The sequence below is a fragment of the Psammomys obesus genome, unplaced genomic scaffold (assembly GCF_907164565.1).
Source record: "Psammomys obesus unplaced genomic scaffold, mPsaObe1.curated_primary_1811, whole genome shotgun sequence".
In the NCBI taxonomy this organism is placed as follows: domain Eukaryota; kingdom Metazoa; phylum Chordata; class Mammalia; order Rodentia; family Muridae; genus Psammomys; species Psammomys obesus.
The window spans coordinates 9,554,566-9,570,206 of record NW_026592548.1 but is presented as its reverse complement, the minus strand read 5'-3'; positions in this window follow the sequence as shown (position 1 = coordinate 9,570,206).

Below are 15,641 nucleotides of genomic sequence, written 5' to 3'. Positions count from 1 at the left end.
AACTTCATTCCAATATTCACTTCAACCCAGAGCCAGCAAACTCATCAGGTATGGCCTATGAGGAAAAGACACAGGAAGGTGAGGCATGGAATGGCAGCTTGCACTCCTTAGACAGCTTTATGCTAAGAATAAATCTCTTTGACTGTCCTATGGGGAAATGATCAACTGAACAGTTTTTCACTTCAGTGTCCTTAACTAATTCAAAGATCAATAGATGAGAAATAGAATTTAAGTCTAAATAAAAAATTTTGTTTCAAAGGGCGTTCATATAGTGAAAATGGTTTCTTGAAGTATAAAGATCATTGTTTCTTAAGAACTTTGCAGTCACATAAAAATGCAGTCCACATTAAGCATATGTGTTTAATGAAAAAAAAAACAGTTATTTAAGAAAATTAAGAGATTTGGTATAAAATAGAAAAGCTGGTTCTAAGAATTAATAACAATAAACTGCTATAATTATAATGTAAACATTGTAATTTTATTTTATTTTAGAGTATCATTTCAAATTACATGGGAAATCTCATATTTGGGTCTGGGTAGATGGCTCAGGATATAAAGCTTTTGTGCCATAAGCATTAAGGCTGAGTCAGATCTCCAAAATCCATGTTAAAAAAAAATCCAGATATTATGGTGGATTCCTGTTATCCCAATGCTTGGAGTAATAGAGAGAACTCTGTAGAGGAAAACCAAACATATGGGCTCCAGATTCAAAAGATATTCCATTCCAAAAAATAATGTATTGATCAATGAAGGAATATAGCCATGTGCTGGGCTCCATATTCAAAAGAGATTCCATTCCAAAAAATAATGTATTGATCAATGAAGGAATATAGCCATGTGCTGGCCTTCACACACACACATACAATATCATATTTTATTTATTTTTCTTTTCATTAATTTATGTGTTTAATTATTTTACAGACTGATGACAACCCACTACCTCCTCTTCTCCCAGTCCTATCCTTACATTACCATCACCCCACCTTCTTGAAGAATGGGAGGTGAGGCCCTCCCATGGGTACCATACTACACTGGCACAGCAAGTCACAGCAAGACTAACATGTCCTTTCTCACTGAGGCCTGATAAGGCAGCACAGCTGGAAGAATGGGATCCGAAAGCATGGAACATAGTCAGAGACAGCCCTTTCTCTAATTGTTAGGAAACCTACATGAAAAACAAGCTGCACGTCTGTGACATATGTGTAAGAGGTACATGTCCAGCCCACGAATGGTTGGTGGTTCAGTCTCTGTGAGCCACCAGGGGTGCAGATAAGTTTACTCTGTAGGGCTTTTTGTAGTGTTTTTGACCACTCTGGCTCCCTCAATCCTTCCTTCATCTCTTCCACAAAAATGCTTGAGCTCTGATTGTGCCTATTGTTTGACTCTGGGTCTCTGCATCTGTTTCCATCACTTGCTGGATGAAGCCTCTCAGAAGACAGTTATGCTAGGCTCCTGTTTGGAAGCAAAGAAGAGTGTATCTTAAATACTGTCAGGGGCTGGATCTCTTCAATGGAGTGAGACTTAAGGTAGACCAATCAATGATTTGCCATTCCTTCAGTCTCTGCTCCATCTTAATCCCTACACTTCTTGTAGGCTAGGCAAATTTTGGGTTGGAGGCTTTATGAGTGGGTTGGTGTCACCTTCCATCCACTGGAAGCCCCACCTGGCTACAGATGGAGGCTTTTCAGACTCCATATCTACCACTGCTTGTAGTTTCAACTGGTATCAAGCCTACAGATTACTGGCAGCCGCCATCATCCCAGAGATTCCACCACCCAACTGATTTTGAGTCTCTACTATTCCTCCCCACTCCCTGCCCTCCACCGAGTTTCCTCCCTCCACCTACTTCAAATATCTATTTTACTTTCCCTTCTGGGGGATATTTAAACATCCTCCATTGGGCCTTCCTTGTTACTTAGTTTCTTTGGGCCTGTGAATTGTATGGATATCTTGTATTTTATGGCTAATAACCACTAATAAGTGAGTAAATACCAAGTGTCTTTCTGGTTCTGAGTTACCTCACTCAGGATGATGATTTTCTAGTTCCATCCATTTGGATGTAAATTGCATGTTGTCTTTGTTTTAATACCTGGGTTGGTATTCCAGTGTGATAATATACCACATTTTCTTTATTCATTCTTTAGTTAAGGGACATATTGGGGATTTCCAGTTACTGGTTATTAGGAATAAAGTTTCTAAGGACATAGTTGAGTGAATGTCCTTGTGGTATGGTGGAACATTTTTGGGGTGTAATTTCCAGAAGTAGTAATATAGCTGAGTCTTGAGGTAGAACTATTTCCAGTTTTCTGATGTACCATTATATTGATTTCCACAGTGGTTGTACAAGTTTACATTCCCGCCAGCAATGGAAGAAGGTTCTCCTTTCTCCACATCCTCTCTAGCATGTGTTCTCACTTGAGATTTTGATCTTAGCCATTCTGATGGGAGTAAGGTGAAATCTCAGGGTCTTTTTGATTTGCATCTCCCTGATAGCTAAGGATGTTGAGCATTTCTTTAAGTGTTTCTCTGCCATTCCATATTCCTCTAGTGAGAATTTTCAGTTTAGCTCTGTACCCCATTTTTAACTGGAATACTTGATTTGTTGCTGTTTAAATTTTTGAGTTCTTTATTAATACTGGATATTAGCCCTCTGTCAGATATAGAGTTGCTAAGGATCCTTTCCCAATCTGTAGGCAGTTGTTTTGTTTTGACAACATGTCCTTTGCTTTATAGAAGCTCTTCAGTTTCATGAGGCCCCATTTATTGATTGTTGCTCTTAGAACCTGTAACTGTTGGTGTTCTGTTCAGGAAGTTTTCTCTTGTGCCAGTGAGTTCAAGGCTCTTCTCCACTTTTTCTTCTAATATGTTTAGTGTGTCTGGTTTTATATTGAGGTCTTTGATCCACTTGGATTTTAGTTTTGTACGGGGTGATAAATGTGGATTTATTTTCAGTCTTTTATTTACAGATATTCAGTTAAACCAGCACCATTTTTTGAAGAAGTTTTCTTTTATTCATTGTATGGTTTTAGCTTTTTGTCAAAAATGAAGTGTCCTTAGGTGTGTGGGTTTATTTTGGGGTCTTTGATTTGATTCCATTGATCAATATATCTGTTTTTATGCCAAAATCATGAGTTTTTATTACTGTTGACTTGTAGTACAGCTTGAAATCTGGGATGGTGATAACTTCAGAAGTTCTTTTATTGTACAGGATTCTTTTTAGCAATCCTGGTTTTTTTATTTTTCTATATGAAGGCTATAGTTGCTCTTTCAAGTTCTATAAAGAATTGTGTTTGCATTTGATGGGAATTGCATTGAATGTGTAGATTGCTTTTAGTAAGGTGGCCATTTTTACTGTTAATCTATCAATCCATGAGTGTGGGAGAACTTTCCACCTTCTGATATCTTCTTCAATTTAGAACTTCAGCAACATGAAGTTCTTGTCATACAGGTCTTTCACTTGCTTGGTAAGAGTTACACCAAGATATTTTATATAATTTATAGATATTATGAAAGGTGTTCTTTCCCTAATTTCTTCCTCAGCCTGTTGTTTATCACTTGTATAAAGCAGGGCGACTGTCTCTTTTGAGTTAGTCTTGTATCCAGCCACTTTGCTGAAGGTGTTTTTCACCTGTAGGACTTCTCTATTATACTTTTGGGGATCACTTATGTATATTATCATATGATCTGCAAATAGTGATACTTTGACTTCTTTCCTATTAGTATCTCCTTGACTTCCCTTAGTTTCTTATAGTTCTAGCTAGAATTTAAGTACTATACTGAATAGATATATAATGATCAGCCTTGACGTCACCCTGATTTTTGTGAAACTGCTTTAAGTTTCTGTCTATTTAATTTGATTCTGGCTGCATTTTATATTTATTATGTTTACATATGTGCCTTCTATCCTTGATCTCTCCAAGATTTTTAACATGAAGGGTTGTGGGATTTTGTCAAAGCCTTTTTTTTTTGTCATCTAATGACATAATCATGTGGTTTTTTGTTTTTGTTTTTTGTTTTCCTTTCAGTTTGTTTATATGGTGGATTACATTGATGGATTTTTCATATCTTAATTAACATATGTTAATTTTCATATGTTTCCTGCATCTCTAAGATGAAGCTTACTTGATTATGGGTAATGATGTTTTTGACATGTCTTGTATTCAGTTTTCAAGTATTTTATTCAGTATTTTTACATGAATGTTCATGAGGAAAATAGGTTTGAGATTCTCCTTCTTTGTTGAGTCTTTGGGTGGTTTAGGTATCTAGGTGACTGTGGTCTTATAGAATGAGTTTGGCAATGTTCCTTCTGTTTCTATTTTGTGGACCAGTTTAATAAGTATTGGTATTAGTTCTTCTTTAAAAGTATATATAATTTTGCACTAAAACGATCTAGCTCTGTGCTTTCTTTGGCTGGGAGATTTTTATATCTGCCTCTATTTAATTTTATTTTTATTAATTGCAATTTATTCACTTTGTCTCCCAACTGTAGCCACCTTCTTCGCCTGCTCCCAATACAATAGCACCCTTCTTCCTTCATCTTCTCCCTTTCCCTTCCCCCAGTTCACTTTTCCCTTCCATCTGACCCTAGCCTATTAGGTCTCATCATGGCTGGCTGCATTGTCTTCCTCTGTAGTCTGGTAAGGCTGTTCCCACCTCAGGGGTAGGTGATCAAAGAGTCAGCCACTGGGTTCATGTCAGAGACAGCCCCTGTTCCCCTTACTAGGGAACCCACTTGGACACTGAGTGGCCATGGGCTATATCTGTGCAGGGGTTCTACGTTATATCCATGAATGGTCCTTGGTTGGAGTATTAGTCTCAGAATAGACCCCTGTGCCCAGAACTTTTGGTTTTGTTGCTCTTCTTGTGGAGTTCTTATCCCCTCCAGATCTTTCTATCTCCTCCTTCTTTCATAAGATTCCCTGCACTCTGTCCAAAGTTTGGCTATGAGTCTCAGCATCTGCTTCAATACCCAGCTAGGTAGAGTCTTTCAGAGTCCCTCTGTGGTAGGTTCCTAGCCTGTTCCCTGTTTTCTCCCTCTTCTGATGTCCATCCCTTTGCCTTTCTGAAGATGAGGATTTATCATTTTACCCAGGGTCCTCTATCTTGCTTAGCTTCTTTTTTTTCATTAAAAACTTTGTTTAATAATATTTTATTGAGCTGCTCTTATATTTGTAGGGAAACAAAATTTAGTCAAAATTATAAAATGATTCCCACAATGGTTAAACAGACATATTTCATTTTTTTCCAATTTTTAAAAAATAATATTACTTATAGTTTGTTAACTTCATATCCCTGTTGTATCCCGCTTCCTCTTTCCCTCCCAATCCTATCCTCCCTCCCTCATCTCTTCCCTGCCCTTTTCCAAGTCTACTGATAGGGGAGGATCTCCTCACCTTTCATCTGATACTAGTTTTTCAGGACTGGCTGCAAAGTCCTATGTGGCCTAGCAGGGCTGCTCCTCCCTCGGGGGGGGGGGGAGGGCAAGAGCCTGCCATTGAGTTCATGTCAGAAACAGTCCCTGTTCCCCTTATTAGGGTACCCCTTGGATACTGAGCTACCATGGACCTCTGAAAGACTCTACCTAGCAGTGAATCAAACCAGATATTAAGACTCATAACCAAACCTTCGGCAGAGTGCAGGAAATCATAAAAAAAAAAAAAGAAAAAACGGGGAGAGTTAATATGACCTGGAGAGGACAGGAGCTCCACAAGGACCAAATATATCTGGGCACAGGGATCTTCTATGAGACTGTTTCTCCAAACAAGAGCCACATATGGATATAACCTAGAACCCCTGCTCAGATGTAGCCCATGGTTCCTTAGCTTCTTTAGGTGTACAGAAGGTTATAGGCCTATTTAAATTGTTTACCTAATCTTTACTTAACATTGTTCAGTGGGATCTATCAAAAAAAAAATCATCCATTTTATTTAGATTTACTAACTTTGTGAAGTACAGGCTTTTAAAGTAATAATCAAACTTTCTTTGTTAGAGTCAAACCAAGTTACTTTATGAAAACTCTTAGTGCTACTAACTTTCCTCTTAGCACTGTTTTCATTGTGTCTGTAAGTTTCTCGGTATGTTGTGCTTTCACTTTCATTGAATTCCAGAAAATCTGCAATTTCTTTGTTTGTTTGTTTGTTTTTTTTTGTTTTTTCCCTGATCCAGTGGCCATTGAGTAGAGATTTGCTCAGTTTTCATGAGTTTCTAGGCTTTCTATTACTTCTGTATTATTGAACTCCATGGTGGCCTGATAAGACACTAGGAGTTATTTCAGTTTTCTTGTTATTGTTGAGCCTTCCTTCATGACCAACTATATGCTCAGTTTTGGAAAAAGTTTGATGAGGTGTTGAAAAGAAGATATATTCATTTTTTTATGTAAAATATTCAGTATGTATCTGTTAGGTAAATTGATTCATAATGTCAGTTGATTTCATTATTATTTTGTTTTAATTCTGTCTTGATGATCTGTACATTGATGAATGTGGGGCTTTGAATCTCCCTTTATTAATGTGTGGGATTTGATAATGTTTTTTTCCTTATGAATGTGGTCACCTTGCACACATGCTGGTGTAGATGTTAATATGTTGAGAATTTAGATGTCATCATGATGGATTTTTACTTTCATGAGTATGAAGTGTCCTTTTGCATCTCTTTTTATATATTTTTCTTGAAAGTCTATTTTATTAGATACTAGAATGTCTATTCCAGCTTGTTTCTTGGGTCCATTTCGTTGGAAATCCTTTTCCCAACTGTTTACTCTGAGGTAATATATCTCTGTTGTTGAGATGTGTTGCTTGTATGCAGCACAAAGATGGATTTTTTTTCCATATCCATTCTGTTAGCCTGTGTCTTTTCATGGAAGAATTGAGTCTATTTAGGTTGAGAGATATTAATGACCAATGTTTGTTGGTTTGTTATTATTTTCTTGTTAGTGTAAAGATAAACAAAAAGAGAGAGAGAGAAAGAGAGAGATTCTCTTCTTTTGGTTAGTTGGGGTGGGGTTATTTATTTTCTGTGTTTCCTTGGGTATAGTTAACCTCCTTGGGTTGGAGTTTTCCTTCTAGTATTATCTGTAAAACTGGTTTTGTTAATAGATATTCTTTAAATTTGGTTTTGTCTTGGAATATCTTGTTTTCTCCATCTATGGAGATTAAGAGTATTGCTGGGTAAAATAGTCTGGGCTGATATATGTGGTCTCTTTGGCTCTGCAATATATCTGTCCACATCCTTCTGGCTTTTAATGTCCCTGTGGGGAAGATAGGTGCAATTATGATAGGTCTGCCTTCATATGTTTCTTGATCTTTTCCCATTGCAGCTTATAATGTCTTTTTGTTGTTGTTGTTCTATACATTTAATGTTTTGATTATTATGTGTTGAGAAAATTTCCTTTTCTGTTATAATCTATTTGGTGTTTCTAAATTTCTTGTATGTTTATAGGCATCTCTTTATTTAGGTTCAGGAAGTTTCTTCTATGATTTTGTTAAAATATTTTCTTATCCTCAGAGGTGAGAATCTTTTCCTTCTTCTATTCCTATTATTTTAGGTTTGGTCTTTATTTATTTATTTTTATTAATTACACTTTATTCACTTTGTATCTCCTCTGTAGCTCCCTCCTTCCTCCCCTCCCAATTCCACCTTCCCTTCCTCATCTCCTCCTATGCCTCTCTCCAAGTCCACTGATAGAGGAGGTCTTCTTCCCCTTCTCTCTGACCCTAGCCTATCAGGTCTCATCAGGACTGGCTGCAATGTCTTCCTCTGTGACTTGGTAAGGCTGCTCCCTCCTCAGAGGGAGGTGATCAAAAAGCCAGCCATGGAGTTCATGTCAGAGACAGTCCCTCTTTCCCTTATTAGGAACCCCTTTTGGAGATTGAGTTGCCAAGGGCTACATCTTGCAGGAGTTTTAGGTTATCTCCATGAATGGTTCTTAGTTGGAGTATCAGTCTCAGAAAAGACCCCTGTGCCCAAATATTTTGGTTCTGTTGCTTTCTTTGTGGAGCTCCTGTCCCCTCCAGGTCTTTCTATTTACTCCTTTCATAAGATTTCCTGCCCTCTGTCCAAGGTTTGCCTATGTGTCTCATCATCTTCTTTGATACTGGGTAGAGTCTTTCAGAGGCTCTTAGTGGTAGGCTCCTGGCCTGTTCCCTGTTTTCGGCCTCTTCTGATGTCCGTCCTGTTTGCCTTTCTGAGTGAGGATTGATCATCTTACTCAGGGTCCTCCTTCTTGCTTAGCTTCTTTAGGTGTACAAGGTTTGGCCTTTTTATAGTGTCTCAGATTTCTTGAGGAACTTTCGAGATTTAACATTTTTTGACCAATATACCAATTTCTTTAATTGTAACTTCTATGCCTGAGATTCTCTCTTCCACTTCTTGTATGCATCTTGTCCATCTGTTGGTGATGCTTATACCTGCAGTTCCTGTTTCCTTCCCTACGTTTTCCATCTCCAGAATTTCCTCATTTTGTGCTTTATGTAATGCTTCTCTTTCTGCTATCAGGTCTTGAACTATTTTATTTCCTTCACCTGTTTTATTTTATTTTCTGTATTTCTTTAAAAGATTTATTCATTTTCTCTTTAAAGAGCTCTATCAAATTTATAAGGTTAGATTTAAGCTCATCTTCTTGTGTTTTAGATGTTTTAGGATATCCAAGGATTTCTATAATAGGATATCTGGGCTCTGCTGGTGCTTCATTGCCCTGGCTCTTATTGATTGTGTTTTTATGCTGGCCTTCACCCATCCAATTGTTTTTGTTATCGGCTAGATGTTGCTGATGTCAGCAGACTCTTTGGGGAGGCAAGTAGATCCTTGGGATTGACAATGTAGCTCAAGGAAGAGCCTGCTGCTCATCTCTGTTGGCTGAGGCTCAAGAGGACCTTTAATGTGCCTGGGGTCCTACAGGCCTCCTCTGAAAGGAAGGTGGAGCCATGGGTATGACAACGGACCACAGGGGTCAAAGCACAACTCACCTTTGCTGGCTGTGTCCCAGGTGGACCTAGCAGGCAGAAGACTACTGCAGGGGATGGAGGTCAGGTTAACCTGGATGTTCTTGGGGCCTGCCAGGCCTTCTCAGGAAGGTAGTCAGTGGAGCTCAGGGAACAACCTGCTGCTCACATCTCCATCTCATATTTTAATATGTAGCTACTAGAATATAAACTTCATTCTGTAATTACAGGCAAGAAATGAAATATGTGTTATTTCAATTTATATACAATATGAGAACATATATATGTTATATACTGTAGTATATATTAAGTTACATTATAATAACTGTTTCATATGAGAAAATATTAATGTTATTTACTGAATAACAGGATCAGCTTGATTATATTCATAACCATTATTTCATAAAATCTCTATACTTGATTTTTGGAAGAAAAACAAGTTATTGATTTAAAATACATTTGAAACTTTGAACTAGTATCTATATCTCATCTAACATAAGTGTACATATATTTTACAGAAGATATGCTTAATTGAGAGCATCATGTAGTTTCTTTCAAATGTATATGATACATTTACATACATATACATGTATGATACACTCTAGTAACAAGGGAATCCTGGATTTATAAAGTAATGCAAGGCTTCTCCTTTTCCCTGGTGTTCATTCTTCTTTTACTATGAACCCATCATTCTCTACATGCACCTATAGTGAATTAAAGATGATACATACCTGTAACTTCTTCTATTGATTGTACAGTACAATTGCCTGTCTCTTGAAACTGATCTCGCTCTTTAACTTGCTTATCCTGAGAATAGAGCGGAAATCACATTGTGTAAATGAGCCTGAGATTTAAGGGCTGCACTGACACACTCTAAACAGTTTCTCAGGGAGCTGAGTTCCATGAAGCAGGAAGGCCTTACTCCAAGCAAAGATCATATAACTATAAACTGAGTCACTTTCATGGATAGTTTGAGCTGCGTCCTACCACTGCCAGCAACGAACCATGAAGCATGATAGGTTGAAAAGTAATTTGTTTTCTTCATGTTCTAATAAACAATTACAATGACTTTATAGGGTTAACAACAAAAATGGGGTGTGTTTAAACAAGTGCACATGCTTACGTTCTTGACTTAACCTCAACACTATCTATACAAGTTCATATTAAGTGAATAGATTCAGCCTTGTTTATATTCTATTTCAAACTTGGCATTGACTGACAGCTTACCATAAATGCCACATACTCATTTAGAATTTAGTATGACTATCACTGCTTTTGGATGGAGGTCAATGTCAGTATGTGTCTTGAGGTTCCCATGGGCCACATAATGTCCCTTGTTTTAGTTGAGCTCTGTAACATCATCCTGGATCACTTTTACAGAAGATAGTTCAGTTATCTAGAATGCAACTGAATGTGGAATAATGAATCTCAGATTAATGATTTTGCAACAAGAATTATTTCATTTAAGAAATGTGCTATTATAAATTTCTAAAAGGCATTGGAAGTGTTTGAAGAGAGAGCACATGGCTTATTTAGGAAACACATCTGGCTAGTTTTTATTTATTTTCATTTAAAGTTATAGCCACATTCATCTTAAACATTTTGTTTTATGATTTTATAATATTTGAATATGCAGTGGGTACTGCCATGGGAGATGCATATTAAAGCTTGGTCATGGGCTCACTCACACTTATATTTATTTTTTAGAATAAGCAGAAACTGATTAATTTCATCAATTCAACACACAGTTACTTATGATCTTAAAACAAAATGTTCAAACTTTTGACTTTTTTAAATTTTTATTAATTACAGTTTGTTCACTTTGTATCCCCCCTCTACCTCCCTCCCTCCTCCCCTCCCAATCCCACCCTCCCTCTTCCTCACCAGTGTCCCTCTCCCAGTCCAATGAAAAGGGAGGTCCTCCTCCTCTTCCCTCTTTTTCGGAAACTGATACTCCAACCAAGGACCACTAATGGAGATGGTCTGGAACCCCTCCACAGAGGTAGCCTATGGTAGTTCAGTATCCAAGTGGCCTCCATAGTAATGGGGACAGGGACTGTCTCTGACATGAACTGATTGGCCTGCACTTTGATCACCTCCCCCCGAGGGGGGAGCAGGCTTACCAGGCCACAGAAGAAGACAATGCAAAGTTTTGACTTTTACTCCAGTAGTATTAAGCTGTATGGAAGTTCTGGGGCATGGTGATGAGAGCTTGGATTACCTGTACCCAAATAAACCCCAGGTATTATAGCACATACCTACAAACATAATTTTGATGGCTGGATCCTTGGGACTTGCTGGATGGCCAGTTTGTTAGAAATGGCAAAAGCCATTTTATTAAGAGACCCTTATTGATAAGGAGGACCACAAACCCTTTGAAGAAGTCTGCAGGTAAATGGTGGGATCTAGAAAATATCATACTGTGTGAGGTATTCCAAAAACAGAAAGACACACATTGTATATACTAACTTATAAGTGGATATTAGACATATAATATCGGATAATCATACTAAAGTCTGTACACCTAAAAAAGTTAATCAAAAAGGAGTACCCTGGATAAGATGATCAATCCTCATTCAGAAAGGAAAATGGGATAGACATCGGGAAAGGGAGCAAACAGGGAACAGGCCAGGAGTCTACCACAGAGGGCCTCTGAAAGACTCTCCCCAGCAGGGTATCAAAACATATGACAAGCAAATTTGTGAAGTGTTCCATATTTTTAAAGTAACCCCCCAATCCTCCCATGCCCTCTGTATAGTTTTCCCTGTGGCTCCTCCAGCAGCCCAGACCCCCCTGGCTCTGTTCCTGTCTAGAGGAATTTCTTCCATCCTATCCTTGTGGTTTTGTGCCGTAAGGCAGGAAAATCCTCTCCCACAGAATAGCAGGGTTGGGTTTTGTGCATTGTAGTTTTTGTTTGTTTGTTTGTTTGTTTTAATTATGTTCTGAAATTAAAAGTATGCAAAATAAAAAAAAAGTATGCTGAGACTCATAACCAAACTTTGGGCAGAGTGCTGGGAATCTTATGAAACAAGAGAGAGTTTGAAAGACGTGTTGTGGACAGGAGCTCTACAAGTAGAGCAACAGAACCAAAAAATCCTGGGCCGAGGGGTCTTTTCTGAGACTGATAAACCAAACAAGGACCATGTATGGAGATAATTTAGAACCCCTGCATAGATGTTGCCCATGGCAGCTCAGTGTCCAAGAGGGTTCCCTGGTGATGGGGACAGGGACTGTCTCTGACATGAAATCAGGGGCTGGCTCTTTGATCACATCCCCCTGAGGAACTTATCAGCCTTACCAGGCCACGGAGGAAGACATTGCAGCCAGTCCTGATGAGACCTGATAAGCTAGGATCAGATGGAAGGGAAGGGGGACCTCCCTATTTATGGACTGGGGGAGGGGCATAGGAGAGGAAGAGGGAGGAAAGGTGGGACTGGGAGGGTGTGGTGGAGTAGGTTACAGCTGGGACACAAAGTGAATAAACTGTAATTAATAAAAATTAAATTAAATTTATAAATCAATATCTCTGCTGAACATGAATGCAAAATTACTCAATAAAATATTTACAAGTCAAATTCTTATGTATCATCTACCACAATCAAGTTTGTTTTATATCAGATACTCAGAATAGTACGACATGCAAGTCAATAAATGTACTATATCAAATACATGGACTTGAAGACAAAAAAATCACACCATAATAAAAAATAAAATAAACTAATATGGAGACGTGAATACAGACACTACAAACCCAGCTCCTACACAAGCTGCATTTTTGCAATTTCTGTACACATGAATACCATAAATATATGCAAAGAGAGTCAGTGAGAAAGCTGCATATTTTGCCATGTCCATACACCTGTAAAGACACGTGTACACACACAAATGCCACACACATACACACCCACAAAGAGAGAAAGAGGGAGAGACAGGGAGATACAGAGCAAATAAAATTCAGTTGCTTCAAGTTCCAAGACTGCAGCACTGAAAAGCCACATGGCCATAGCATAGATTTAGTTAGACCTTTTTCTCTTAGAGTCAAGAACTGTCAGGGTCTGTAAAAAAGTGTGTGTGTGTGTGTGTGTGTGTGTGTGTGTGTGTGTGTTTATGGGAATTTAATTGAATCTATAGATTGTTTTTGTAAGATGGCCATTTTTTCTGTATTAATCCTACTGAACCATGAGCATTGGAGATCTTTTCATATTCTGATACCTTCTTCAGTTTCTTTTTTCAGAGACTTGAAGTTCTTGTCATACAGGTCTTTCACTTGATTGGCTGCAGTTACACCAAGATACTATATATGATTTGTGGCTACTGTGTAGAGTGTTGTTCCCCTAATTTCTTTCTCAGCCCATTTGTGGGTTTGTATACAGGAGGACTACTGATTTTTTTTGAGTTAATTTTGTATTCAGCCACTTTGCTGAGGGTGTTTATTAGCTGTAGGAGTTCTCTAGCAGATTTTTGGGAGTCACTTATATTTATAGTATGAAATTATCTTCACACAGGGATACTTTGACTTCTTTGTATTTTCATGTTTATGATGATGTCAAACACACAAAACTGAGCAAGACAAGACACATCACCCTCAAAACAGTCTGTGAAATTTCTTGTAGAGTGTGTTCAGCCTACCTTATTAACCATGTTTCTGCTAAATTTAGTGAATAAAAGTTTCATTTCATGTAGTAGATGTTTTGATCCTCTAAGTTTGCAGTCAAGTAATTCCTGGAAAATGCTGATAAATATATCAGAAAATATCCTAAGAAGTCAAATACAGGAGTATTTGTGTAGTGAGTGACCATGTTTCTTTGACTATTTTGTTGAAATACAACCAGAGAAAACTTAAGAAATGTCTCTCAAAGGCATTCAGATAATTTCACTTATTTGTGATTAAAATATTTTTAAAGTCTCCTTTAACTGAATTCACTTAATTAAAGCTAAGGAAGAGAGCAAAGCATTTAACAGCAGGGTTACCCGTGGATACAAATGCTTCATTAATTGGATAAAAGATAAAAAAAAAAGCAAAAAAATAATGGCATCGGTTTTGAACACATTTCATTCAGTTATTAGTTATTTTATTCTTATTCTCTCATATATTACATCCCAACCTCAGCTTCACCTCCCGCCACTCCTCCTGCATTTTCTTCAGAAATGAGCACACCTCCCAGGGAAATTCAATGAACACAGCATTAAAAATGTTACAATAAGATTAGGTACAAATCCTCATATTAAGGTTGTACAAGGCAACCTAGTAGAAAGAAAATGGTCCCAAGAGTGGATAGACATGAGAGTTAGACACCCCCAACTCTGACTGTCAGGAGTCCAATAATAACACCAACCCAGGCATCCATAACCTGTGCAGAGAGTCTGGGAGAGACCTAAACAGGCTTTGTGATTGATTGACCCTTCAGACGCCCAGTGCCCCTCTGAGCCCTGCTTAGTTGATTCTGTGGGCTGTGATCTTGTGGGGTACTTGACTCCTCTGGCACCTATAGTCCTTCATTTCCCCTCTTCTGTAGGGTTCTCCAGTTCTGACTAATGTTTGCCTGTGGATCTCTGCATCTGTTCCCATCAATTGCTGGATGAAGCCTCTCAGAAGACTAGGCTCCTGTCTTTGACTACAGCAGAGCATCATTAGGAATTATATTTTTTAAATCATGATCAGTATAGATTAGAGCAAGACTTCTTACAGTCAAGTCTTCAAACCATTTCCATGGAAAACATGGAGGAGGGGACATGGAAATGACAAAAAGACTTGGACTTTTGTTCTGCATGTGGAACAAAAGGCATTGTATGCCCACATGCATGTCACAGTGTCCACTAAATTACAAAATTTTGTTTTCCTTTCAACTACTCAGCAATTTTTCCTTGTCTAAAGCACCTATGGCCCTGAGGTTAGTGCTAACCACAGAGTGAAGATCTTCCCAATGACATAGGAAATACCACGTCTTTGGAAAAATTGCTCAGTGTGGGTGCATTGTAAGCATAGAAACTAGATCAGAGGAAGAAACCAAAGCTTTAGAATTGGAAGATGAATCCCTGCAGCACAGCCAAGCAGCAGGTACAAAGGCAACAGTAGATGCTGAAGGTAAAAACAAAAGGCAGTTAATGAGTGGAACTGTAAGCTCTCTGAATGACATTGAACCCTACTTATAAAATAAGTGTGTGACATCCTGTCAGAAGTCCCTGTGTCTAATTTGTTTTGTTTGTGTATGAGAGTGCATTTGCAGAGCTTGAAGGACAGGTTTTAGGAGGTGTTTTTCTCCTACCACCTCGTGGATGAATGATTTGTTCTGTTTTCTCAGCTTCACCAAGATTTAGTCCAGTTTTCTGTGGACTCATTTTCTCCACCTCCCACATCTCCTGAATACAGATGAGAGAAACAGCATCATGATTTTTACCTCAGTCCTAGCAATCAAATCCAGGTCATCAGGCTTTCCCAGCAAGCATTTTCACCTGTGGAGCCAACTCCCCTGTCCCTCTGTAAGATTTCAGAGAATGAATTACATTTTAAACAGAACTCTACTCAAACTATTTTAAAAATACAACAAAGCACATAAGCCTTTCCTCTGTAGTGTTGAAATGAACAGGAAAGCATTAAGTATGCAAACTTCAATTGAAAAATTAGATCTACACTTCCCTTCTTATTTATATTTTACCCTGAAACACTATTTTACTTTTTTCTCAACATGAGAAAAATCACAC